Below are 12676 nucleotides of genomic sequence, written 5' to 3' on the forward strand. Positions count from 1 at the left end.
TTATCTTATGTACCATAAGTATATACAGTTGTAGGTCGAGAAGTTCCAATTGTCAGGAAATTCAGGTTTCCACCTGAAGAAACTGGCAGCAAAGTCAAACATACATATATCTTACATTCCAACGTTTCCATTCTTAGGTATTTATCCAGGAGAAATGTACACAAATGTGTACCAAATGACACACAAAATATTCATGAAAATATTATTCATAATGTCCCCAAGTGAAAGTAATCTAGATGGCCATCTACAATGAAATGGAATTTATTTTTAAATGTGACATCTTACAATGGGGTAAATATGGTCCCTTATTTACAGTGTTTTACTTTACAGTGGTACAAAAGCAATACATGTTCAATAGAAACTTGCACATTGATCTTTTCTCAGGATAGTGACATGGTATGATATTCTCCTGTGATGCTGGGCAGTAGCAGTGAGCCATAGTTTCCACTAAGCCATGTGATCAGCAAAAAACAACTGGTACTGTACAGTGAATGTGTTTTTAAGTGATGATGTTCCATGGATTAGGTATATTAGTGCATTTTGAACTTACAGTGGGTTGATTAGCATGTATCCCATCATAAGTTAAGCAACAATGACCATGAACATAACACTCCTAGAGGAGCACCTACTACCTTTGGAGATGAGAGAAGTCGAAGGACTAGGAGCAAGCATTCAGAAAATTTTATAGCAGATTGACAGAGAGCCTTTATGTTTATTTACTGCAATAATAAACATATGGCATTTGTATTTTTCAATAAAAAATAAAACCTACAGTTGGAACATGGATCCATTAATATCAGGCTAATTAAATCCCCAAAGTAAATATACATAAAGAGTAAATATATAAATATTATTTATGAGATATTTAATTTAATGGATATGTTTAATGGATTATAATTTAAATTCTTCAAACTTTTTTGAAAACCTGTGTTGTAAAGACAATACATCCACATTTTTTATCTACAGTAAAACCTTGGTTTGTTAGCATAATTCATTCCAGAAACATGGTTGTGATCCAAAGCACTTGTATATAAAAGCAAATTTCTCCATAAGAAATAATGAAAACTCAGATAATTTATTCTACAACCCACAATTTTCATATAAAAATGATTATAATATGTAATATACACAATAATAAAGAAAATACAAAACATAAAATAAATTAACTTGCACTTACCTTTGAAAACCATCATGGCTGGTGTGAGAGAGACAAGAGAGAGAAGGGTTATTGTATAGGGTGACTTTCACTATCACTAATGGAATCACTACTACTGGCCCAATGGAATCTTTTTCTTTTTATGTAACTTTAAAAATGAACCTATCCAATGACATTTGCTTTTGCCTCCTTTTCAGGATTTTGTGGAAATGTGATATTGCATTGTTGTTAAACAAATTCATTGCACTGTTACAGTCTTATGCAGGTGGTGTATGTCTAAAAAATTTTGCAGTTTCCCATATTTTACACATTTCCCTAATCTCTTTTGAAGTGAGGGATTCCTCTGCTTTTTTCTCCTCCTCTGGAGATAAGATCTCTTCCATAACCTCTTGCTGTTGGGACATGAACACACACAATCTTGTAGAGAGAGAGAGAGAGATGAGAGAGAGAGAGACAGACAGAGAGGGAGAGAGGGAGAAGGAAAAAGAGGAGGAGAAGGAGCAAGAAGAAGAAGAAAGAAGAAGAGGAGGAAGAAGAAGAAGAAGAAAAGGAAGAAGACAAAGAGAAAGAGGAAGAAAAGGACCAATCTGATTCATTGATCCTTTCAATTTTTTTTTTTTGGTAGTGGAGATCAAACTCAGGACCTTGCACTTGTGAGGCAGGCGGTGGAACCACTGAGCTAAATCCCCGGCCTGATCCTTTTAATTATTTTAGTCTTGATATGTTTGTAATACTATGAATGAAGTTTATCATCTTGTTGTAATTTTAAGACTTTTTTTCTGTTCAAACCATCTATTGTCACATTTCTGCTTTTTCTCTTAAAATTTTTTACTTTTATTAATTTTAGGTATATTTTATTAATCTGAGTTTATCACCTTGTTCTAAGTATTTATTTAAATAGACAGATACAGATATTCTGTTTCTATAATGAATTGTGAATAACTTTTTCAAGTTGTTTTTCTTTTCCCTAAGAAACTAAAGTATTACAGCACAAATCATCAATTTTCACTATGGTAATCCATTAGTTATATATTCTGCCATGTTTGAAATGATTTAGTGACTCAGAAAGTAGTAATTAATGTTATCATTTCTTACTTCCAGTGTATGTCAATTTTTTTATTACAGGAAAACAAGATTCATATCTTCTGAAAGTATCCATTTAGACACAGATAAGGAGAAAAATTGTAAATTAGAAGACATAAAAGGAAAATACCTAGTCTTGAGCACAATGAGATAAAGGTAGAAGAGAAATATAAAGGTAGAATGATACAGTCAAATCTATATATTCCTAAATTTGAGAAGACAGAATGGAGATTATTAAATTATTAAATTATTTAATTACTGAAATTAGTCATTCTATCCTGTATAGAAATCTCATTCTTTATAGGCAATCTAGGACTACAACTGATACCAAGAATCCTACTTAACATTGGAAGTGAATGAAAAAAATGACAAACTTGATTGTTCATCATATGGCAAGGAAGGAAAAAAGAATAAATAATGAAAAGTTATGATGAATTAAAACCCACAAAAATAATCAAAATATATCTAAAGTAACAACTTTGTAAATATATACATTGTGCCAATTTAAAGATTTTTCTGATTGGAAGAAAGAAAAGCCAGGACACAGTCATCAGTGAGAAGACAAAACCTACAGAATGGAAGAAAAGAAAACATGTGTTAGCTATTCATCTAACAGAGGATTAATATCCAGAATATAAAAAGAACCAAAAAGCCTTAACAATTAAAAAGTAATTTTAAAGAAATTTTAAAAATAGGCAAATATTTGACTAGACATTTGGTAATGCCTGGAGGTATTTTTGATTGTCAAGACTGTGTGTGTGTGGCTTCTAGTGTGTTTGGCATCTAGTGTGTAGAGGCCAGAGATGCAGCTAAACATACTGCAAAATACAGGGCATTCCCTTAAAAAACGCTTATGTGTCCTGGGCTGGACTCAGTAATGACCCTCCAGAACTCAATAAAGCCCAGTCCGTGAAACCTGTGAGTTATTTTTGTTAAATTAAGTAATCAGGATGTCATTAGCCTTAGCCTATCTTTGAACTTTGAGTTCCAATGTAGCAAACTGCACCTATTTAGTACATAAGCATGTTAAGACCCAATTTAAGAGTCTGTGACAAGTAGTTTGGCCTCTGCCAATCATGAACAGCCAGGCTTTAACCAATCATAGGAAGCCAACTCATCACATCATGCCCAATTGTATAAATTCTCTACTTTGCTTCCATGTTTATTCTGTAAAACATGTTACAGCCATGTTTATCCTGGATGCTTGCTTCTGGGTGATGCTCCCGGAACCTCTTCTCGTTTGAAGCACTGCCTGATTTATGACTGGGCTTTTTTTTTTTTGCTTAAAGTCTGTTACCTTGATTGTGTGTAAGTTTCTTCTTTTAACATTTCCATGGCAAAATGGACTTTGCAGATATGAATAAGTCAAGGATTTTGAGACGGGGAGATTATCCTGGCAAGTCATAGTATGTAATTTCATGGGCCTTATAGAAAAGCAAGAAGACAAGGAAGAAGGAGACAAGAGGATGGAATGGGGCAGGGCATGTGATGGGGGTGGTCACAAGCCAAGGGGTGTGGGCGGCCTTTGGAACCAGGAGGAGGGAAAGAGATTGATTCTCCCAGGTCCTCCAGAGGAACAAGCCTAGCTGACACCTTAATTTCAGACCCCTGTTCATGGCATCTTCTGGGTCAGGGAAAGGCTTTGGGCTTCATGGATTGTATTATTCTTGTCTTTCTGAGTAGCAGAGGTGAGCTTATGTTAAGAGGGTCCAGTCCTGATCACAGTTAGACAGGTCTTATAATTAACACCCAGGAGCTTCAAATTTCACACTAAAAAACTAACTACTTGTTAAGGAAGCAATGTTAACTATCATTTCAACTTCATAAGGATTAACTCCCAGTTACATTTTAAACTTCCTAGTGGGATTTTTTCTGAAGTGTTAATGGCCATATCTTCCAAGGCAATATACACGGATCCATTCAGTTGCACTGTGATCTCTGTAAGTATTCTACTTGGGATCTGAAATGTCTTCTAAGGCCCATGTGTTGAGGGCTTGGTCCTCAGCCCATGGTGATGTTGCAGGTGATAGCACCTTGAAGAGGTGGAGCCTGGTTGGAGGAAACTAGATCACTGTAGGTGACACTCAAAGGCAGTGTGAGAACCTGGCCCCTTCCTATGTCTTGCTTCCTGGCTACCATGCAGTGAGCAGCTTTGCTCTTCCATGTGCTCCTATGACAATGCACCACCCTACTTGAGGCCCAAAAGCAATAGGCCAATTATCCATGCACAAGAACCTTCAAAACTATGAGCCAAAATACACATTTCCTCTTCATGGGTTGATTATCTTGGGTATTTTGTCATAGTAATAGAAAGCTAACATAATAAGATAAAAATGAATGACTTCATCTTTCAGGGAACTCTGATCTTTAGGGATTTGTTTTGAATTCAATTTCCTCAGGAGGCTTCTTCCTTTTCCATTTTGGGATTCTAATTGTGGTTAAGCCCTTTCACTATTAAAAGCAATTTTTTCCTATGAAAAAAATCGATTTGGGCATTCATGAATAACTTTTTACAGCTCTCTTAAAATAAGATTTATATTTTTATTATTTATGTTAAATAGAGGAAATAAAGAATTGAATCTTTTTCTGGACACATTTTCATGTATTTATATACTGCCAGATGAAGTGTGGTCTGGTTTATAACTGGTTGGCTTTCCAAATTATATTTTCAGGCAAAACTCTAACCTCAAAATGGTGAAAGTTATTAGAACCCCATGGGGACATTTAGTGCTTCTGTAAGATTTTGGAGAGATCTCAAAAACAGGTCTGTAGCTTTAAATTCTAAAATTTCCATGGCTTAATCCTTCAGGAGTGCTAAGGGGAAAGGAGTCATCTTAGTGGGCCAGCTATGCTCTACTCCATGTGTAATGATTCCCATTTCTTTTCAGTCTCATCTTTAGAGAAGAAATACTTTCCTCTGGAAACAATGAATCAGAATGACTTACTAATTCTTGCAGAGCCCACTACAGATAAATTCATTCAAATGGCACTCCAAGTTTAAGTTTGCAAGAATCTATTAGTAGAATTATTGGAAGGGATATTCCTTGTAGTATTCCTAGTTGAAATGTTGGGAGGGATATTAATGTTAAAAGGATCCTTAAAGCCTGATAATTAAACAATTATTTAACCTTGTGCCAAACGGCCCCAGAGCAGTAGTCACACGTAAACAAATCTTACCTTCTAAGTCTGGGTCATGAGATCTCTATAGCATGTCCCAGACCCACACATCACTACCTTATGCAGGTGGACCAAGGCTTATGCACACCTGCATTGTGGACTGGCAGAAGGGCACTGGGTAGTTCCTTCTAATCAAGGTACTTAGCTTAACTTGCAGTCTCTTTTTTTGAGATTTTTTGGTATATAATTGGGATCAGTGGGATTAAATACCTTTACATCTCTCAAATTCTGTTCCCTGGTCAATTATATTTTAATAGCTATGAGCCTACAGAGAAATTCTGAGCTAAATCCCTGGTGAAAAGAGCATTTAGTAAATTACTGAACCTTGCAGAATAGCCCCACAGACCATAATTAAGGGTGACAGTACAGCCTTTAGTTGTTTGGACTCTCTTGTGTTCCCAGGGTTTCCCTATTCAGCTGGAGTGTGACATGGAAGAAGTCATTCTGCCTCGGTGAGCCGAGTTCCTTCATGTGTGTCGGGAATGAATGTACTCCACAGTTGACATGAGAATTATATGAGATCACCCTACAAAGCCCTTAGTAGTATGTATTATCCATAGAGAGTGTGTAATATGTGAAAAAACTCCCAGGAGTTCATAAAATGTACAACTTTAAAATGAAAACTATATGGAGTTTATTAAAAAAAATTGGTGTTATACCATTTCTGGAAGGTTGTTTCTTCTGATCTGATGTTGTGTCTAAGTCATCAGGGAAAATAACAGGAAAGAAAGAGGGATGGAGTGGCAGGGACAAGGACAAAGGGGCAGAGAAGGATGAGCTGGTACCTGTTTTGGTATCACACTCTCACTGTCATGATCAGGGAGAAGCCGGAACTCTCATTTCAGAGCTAAACATGCTCATGGCCCATGAGTTGGAGGGACTGAAGGACAGGATCCTGCCATAGATGGAGAAGCAGCATGCTGGGTTAGTGTCCTATGCCAGTAAAGTGAGCAGCAGATTAGTAGCAAAGTGTGTTAGCTGCAAAGTGACTGGTGTTTTGTGCTGCCCTTCTGAGGTCTGCATCACTTCCAGCATTCACACCTTTCTAAGAGAGCTCTTGTGTCCTACTTTAACCTATAACCCTGTGCAAGGAAGGAGATTCTGAGAAATATAAGTTCCAGGTTAGCTAAATTGAGAGGCTATGATGAATATGCCGTGCTATGCTAAATATTAACATTGTCTTTAGGGTTGGGATGTAGCTCAGTGGCACCATGCCTGCCTGGCAAGTGCAAGGTCCTGAGTTCCATGCCCAGTACCAAAACAGACCAAAACAAGCAAAACATTTTCTTTCATCTTCAGAAAAAATTGTCTAAAATTCTATCTAAAATTTCCTTTACCACTCCAAGGAATTCTTTGGAACAATCTATTTGAAATACTCTTATTTATTTATGTAGTATTTATATATCTGTATTTTGTCTTGCTAGATGAGCATAAAAGCTTCATAAAGGTAACTGTTGCTACTAGATACTCTAAACCTAGAATTTTGCCTAGAATATATTAGGTACTCAATAAGTGATTAGTGAAAATAGTTGGACCATAATATGCACTGATGTTGAAGTCAACTTGAAAATTTAACATCCTAGCATCTGATGCTTGTGTTTAGATTGTGATGGAAGGTATGGAAAAATTCTGGAAATTCTTATGTGCCAAGTTCTATGCTAAGCTCTTGTCAGATAAATTAGTTATAATAATATTGTCTACTTTAACAAGTAAAGATCAGCAAGTAGAAATGGTTCTTAGAAGTCTTTTCCTGGAAGAGATGCCCATTGCTTTTCCTCATGTGTCCCTGGTGAGAGGGAGTCACATGGCAGACCTGGATGAAAGGGTCTATGGCAAATGTAATTCTTGTCTAGGAAGTTGCTTCCTACTGACAACATCATACTAAAAGGGAACACAGTTTTATAAGAAAGTTAGACATCTTTACTACCCATACATTGTTTAGTTTCTAATCATAGCAATATTGTACAATGGGTGCTGTTAATGCCCTCACTGTACAGTATGAGGAAACTTATGGGAAGAGTGATTAAGTAATTTGCCTTTGAGTGCACAATTATAAATTATAGTTTTATACCAAAGAGATTTACATTCTTAACTCCATAAAATACTTTCTTTTGACTCACAAGATAGTTATAACACAGCCTGTTGATGAATAGAATTTTAAACAATTTCAACTACTGCTCCTATGGATCAAACATAAGACAGATTGCCTACAATCTATATTGAGCAATAGGCCAAGTGCTAAAAAAAGAAGTTTTATATTTTTCTTGATGGTATCACATCATTATGTGCTTATTATTTCTGTAAGTGGACTGATTAATGTTGCTTCAAACAGTGGAGTTTAATGAGTTTACATCTAACTTCCTAAAATGAATATTTAGATATATTTGAACAACAAAACTTTTGAGTTTTCATAAAAACCAATACATTTGCAATTGCACTAGATATTTTAGGGAACTGGGAAGAATAAAAACCTGTGTCCTGTCTAGTTCTTATTGGCCGTATCAATGGCACACAGGTATGTGAGGACTTCTTGAATAATTGCCAGTATTTCTATATTGATGGGAACTAGAGATGAATGGTACAAATCGATCTGAACACTTCCAAGACATTGGTTTAAAATTGAGCCCAGTGTGGTATTCAGAGTTTAAGCTCAGTGCTAGTCCTTTCAGATAAGATCTGGAATCTATAATATACACCAAAACCATGCTTCAAATCTAAATATACTTTACATATTCACTTAACAGAAGCTTCAGAAACTATAAGTGGGGTTCAAGATACTGTTGATTTTTAGAAATTCTTTTCTGCTGTCTACATTAGGAACTAAATGGATTAGAACATGCCCGAATCCTCAGGGAACATCAATGTGAATATCTATAGTACATCAATGTAAATATCATACAATATATATCAATGTGTATATCTTTAGTCACGAAATGTGTATATTCATTTGTTACTCATATAACATGTTCAAACTGCTATGTGCAGCAAATACTCAGAAATTTTAAGTTGCTTAGTGTTACAGACTTGGCTTATCAGGTGAAACTTAGAAATAAGCAGGTTCAATAGATGCAAAAATCCTTAATAAAATACTGGCAAATAGAATGCAGAAGATCGTCAAGAAGATCATACACCCTGATCAAGTGAGATTCATCCCAGGGATGCAGGGATGGTTCAACAAACACAAATCAATACATGTGATTCACTATATCATCAGAGCCAAGGACAAAAACCATGTGATTATCTCCATAGACACAGAAAAGCATTTGACAAAATCCAACATGCATTTATGATAAAACCCTACAAAAAATTGGAATAGATGGTCTCTACCTCAAACTGATAAAAGCCATCTATGAAAAACCAATAGCCAGTATCATACTAAATGGTCAAAAACTGAAATCCTTCACACTAAAATCAGGAACAAGACAAGGATGTCCACTATCACCACTCTTGTTCAATATAGTTCTAGAAATATTAGCCACAGCAATTAGACAAGAGAAAGAAATAAAAGGAATAAAGATAGGAAATGAAGAAATCAAATTGTCATTATTTGCAGATGACATGATATCTATATAGAAGACCCCAAGAACTCCATCAAAAGTCTTCTAGACTTAATAAGCAAATTCAGTAGAGTAGCTGGATACAAGGTCAACCTACAAAAATCAATAGCTTTCCTCTACACAAACAACAGACTCACTAAGAGAGAAATAAGGCAAATAATTCCTTTCACAATAGCATCCAAAAAACTGAAATACATAGGAATCAACCTAATGAAAGAAATCAAATACCTCTTCTCTGAAAGCTATAGCACTCTGAAAAGAGAGATTGAAGGTGATGTCAGAAGATGGACAGACATCCCCTGCTCCTGGGTAGGAAGGATCAATATAGGGAAAATGTCCATACTTCCAAAACAGCTAAATAGATTCAGTGCAATCCCAATTGAAATCCCACCAGCATACTTCACAGACCTTGAGAAAACAATCCAAAACTTCGTTTGAAAGAAAAGAGACCCAGAATAGCAAAAGCAATTCCAGGTAACAGAGACATGGCAGGGGGTATCACAATCCCCAACTTGAAACTACACTACAAAGCTACTGTAATAAAAACAGCATGATACTGGCAAAGAAACAGACCTGAGGACCAGTGGAACACATTAGAAGATGCAGAAACAACTCCAGACACACTCAGCCATCTCATCTTCAATAAAGGAGCCAACCACCCTCACTGGAGGAAAGATAGCCTCTTTAATAAATGGTGCTGGAAAAATTGGATTTCAACTTGCCAAATATTAAAACTAGGCCTAATTTCTCACCATGCACTAAACTAAAATTGAAATGGATTAAAGATCTAAATATTAAAATTGAAATGCTGAACCAGCTGAAACAGAGGTTAGGTAGAACTCTTGAAGACATTGGTGTAGGAAAAGATTTTATGAACAAAACTTCAGTTGCCTGTGAACTAGCACAAACAGTCAACAAGTGGGATCTCTTCTTATTAAAAAGCTTCTGCACAGCAAGAGAAACCACCAGCAGTGTGAAGAGACAACCCACAATGTGGGAAAAAATCTTTACCTGCTCTTCCTCAGACAAAGGCCTACTATCTCGAATCTACAAAGAACTTAAAAAGATCAGACCTCCTAAATTTAAAGACCCAATCCAAAAATGAGCATCTGAAATGAACAGACATTTCTCAGACAAAGAAGTAGAAATAGCAAAGAAACATATGAAAAAATGTTCAACTTCACTGGTCATTCGAGAGATGCAAATGAAAACAATGCTGAGATTCCACCTCCCTCCAGAAAGAATGGCTGCTATCCTGAAATCAACCAATAACAAATGCTGGTGGGGCTGTGGGGAAAGAGGAACCCTGCTCCACTGCTGGTGGGAGTGTAGACTGGTGCAAGCACTGTGGAAATCAGTATGGAGATACCTCAAAGGACTAGGACTGGAAGTCCCATTTGAGCCTGCTATTCCACTGCTGTGTATCTTCCCCAAAGAATTAAAAGAATCATACCACAGTGATATATGTGCACCCATGTTCATAGCAGCACAATTTGTAATAGCTAAAACTTGGAAACAGCTCAAATGTCCATCAACTGGAGACTGGATAAAGAAAATGTGGTTTTAAAAATAAAATGGAGTACTACTCAGCCATAAAAAATGAGAAATTAGAGACATTTATAGCTAAGTGGATGCACATTGAGGCGATACTCTTAAGTGAAATAAATAGGACACACATGTGTAAATACCGAATAGTTTCTCTCATGTGTGAAACTGAAAGTGTAAATAAGGACTAAAATGTATAATAGGTAATGTGAAATAGGAAGAAAAGGGGCAAAGGGGAAGGAAGTGGGAGGGCTAGGGGAAAGGAAAGAAGGGAATGGAATTAATATGAGAAAATGGAAAAATAGGAACAAAATCTTTGTAAATAGGGAGGACTGGAGGGGTTGAAGGGAGGGCTGGGCAAGGGTGAAAAGTAAGAACCAAGAGAGACTATGTAAAGGTGCAAATTTCCAATGATGAATGTCATTATATTGTATACCTAAAATGTACCAATGATTAAAATTAATAATTGAGAATGCAAAATGGGAAGAAAAAGTCCAAAGGAGTAGGGGAATTGGGAGGGGTACGGGAAAGAAAAGAAGGGACAGAAAAAATGCTGAGAAATGGAAAAAATGGAAACAAAGTCTTTGTAAATAGGGAAAGGTGGAGGGCGTGAAGGGAGTGCAGGGATGAAACAATAAGAACCAAGATACATCATGTAAAGGTTCAAGTTCCTGATGAGAAATTTAAATGTATTGTATACCTAAAATGTACCAATAAAGGAATTAAAAAAAAAGAAATAAGCAGGTTCAACAGGAAAAGTGAGGTTTAGAGTAAAGAATGTTGTTTGTGTCTTGAGAAAATGTGACACTTTGGAAAAAGGACAGTGACATAGAAAAGTATACATTAGTTAGAAGGTGGCAGCTATACTAATGAGTCATAAAAATCATTCAGGAGTTGCCAGACATATGATACTTATTAAAATTATGCAAGGATCTTTTACCCTTGTGGAGTTTATTTTTGGGATAATAATAATGGTAATTTAACAGAAAAGTTGATTTAAAAATCAGGTGTGTGGCATAGTGGCAGAGAGCATATAATATTGGTGAGATGGATCTTGGTTCTGACTCTAGCTATGTCTCTTACTATCCATCCATCCTTCAGCCTCTCTAAGAATTAGGATACTCATCTGTAGGTGGCTAAAGGAGGGTTTGGACTGATTAAATCAAATACACAGTTAAGCCTTTCATATATTGCTTAGAACATGCTGAATGCTGAGTAAATGAGAACTTAATTAAATTATTCTTTCCTTTAGTCAAATGTTAGATAAAATGTGTTTTTTAAGTAATGTAAAAGAATCTCTATAAAAGGTCCTTGCTTTCTAGAATGTTTACAATTTTCTGGAAAATAAGTTCTTGATATAGCTTTCCAACCTGGTTTGAATGTCCTACCCAGGACTCTGCACTTCCTTCATCAGATCTTTTCGTGTTTAGGCATCCTGTACTATTTGTTTGATATGACACTTGAAATCTCTGGAATGGAGCTCAGGGAGTGAGGGGTGCTCTCAGAGCTGCCAATGTGTGTAGGAAGAACTAAACATCCACTGTAAGTGTCTTGGGTCAGGGGATTAAGGATGACTTGAACGTTAGTAAGATGTGAAACACAGAAAGTTATGAAAAATAAAGTTCCGTTCCTTTTATTTCAGCTTCAATTATCCTAATGAATCCTATTAATATGAGCCAAGAGAGTTTTTTACTGTGAAGATTCTTCTCATTAATTTACTTATAGGAGAGGTTGATAAGAGCAGAACCAAAAAAGTGATCAACAAAGATCATAGCTTACTCTTATCCAGGTTGTCGTCCTTCCTGAATTACTCTCATTTTTGCATGTCTAATCTTCATGCTTTTATTCCTTTATTTTAAAGCTAGCGCATCAGCACTTAATTAAAACACACCAATAATTAAAAACATTTCAGTGTGGTTTGTTTTTTCTTTAAAGGCTTGTCTGTGCCTGGCATTACAAGTTTATTTTTTTAAAAATTTATATATATATATTTATTGGTACATTTTAGGTATAAAATACATTTACATTTATCATTGGGTGTTTGTACCAGAACATGATGTATCTTAGTTTTTATTTTTTCTCCCATTACCTGTGCACCATTTACCCCCTCCACCCTTCCCTATTTACACAGAGTTTGATTCCATTTTTTTTTTCTTTC

This window comes from Heterocephalus glaber, unplaced genomic scaffold (genome assembly GCF_053883595.1).
Source record: "Heterocephalus glaber isolate CG9 unplaced genomic scaffold, H.glaber_assembly_v1.0 deba00001481, whole genome shotgun sequence".
Classification (NCBI taxonomy): Eukaryota; Metazoa; Chordata; class Mammalia; order Rodentia; family Bathyergidae; genus Heterocephalus; species Heterocephalus glaber.